We start from the raw sequence: 618 nt of genomic DNA, 5'->3' as shown, positions 1-618 counted from the left end.
TACTGCAGTCCTTATGTTATTGCTTTGTTTCAGTATCTGGTATGATTGCCTGAGGGACCTGAGGTTTTTAATTAATTGTGGGGGTTTTTTTTTAATCTTTAGAAGTGGTTGGTTATGTAAAATATTATTATTATTATTATTATTTTTTTTTGAGACTGGGTTTTGCTCTGTCACCCAGGCAGGAGTGCAGCGGCTCGATCACAGCTCACTACAGCCTCAACCTCCTGGGCTTCAAGCAATCCTCCTGCCTCAGCCTCCCAAGTAGCTGGGATCACAGATGTGTGCCACCACACCTGGCCAATGTTAAAAAATCCTTTAACTTTTTTGTAGAGATGCACTCCTGGACTCAAGCGATCCTCCTACTGGTCCCGACCACCAGCCTCTTTCTGATAAACATTTACACTGTTTATTATCTGATGCCATTTCTATCTTCTTCCTTGTCATCCAGACATCAAAGAATTAGGTTTCTTCAGGGTTTTCTTTTTCAAGTCCTCATTGTTAAAGATCACTCACATTAGGGCCAGACAACATGACTCATGCGTATAATCCCAGCACTTTGGGAGGCCGAGGCGGGCAGAGCACTTGAGGTGGGGAGTTTGAGACCAGCCCAGGCAACTT

The sequence above is a fragment of the Pan paniscus genome, chromosome 18, assembly GCF_029289425.2.
Source record: "Pan paniscus chromosome 18, NHGRI_mPanPan1-v2.0_pri, whole genome shotgun sequence".
Classification (NCBI taxonomy): domain Eukaryota; kingdom Metazoa; phylum Chordata; class Mammalia; order Primates; family Hominidae; genus Pan; species Pan paniscus.
The sequence above is the reverse complement of the archived record's forward strand: the minus strand, read 5'-3'. Positions refer to the sequence as shown.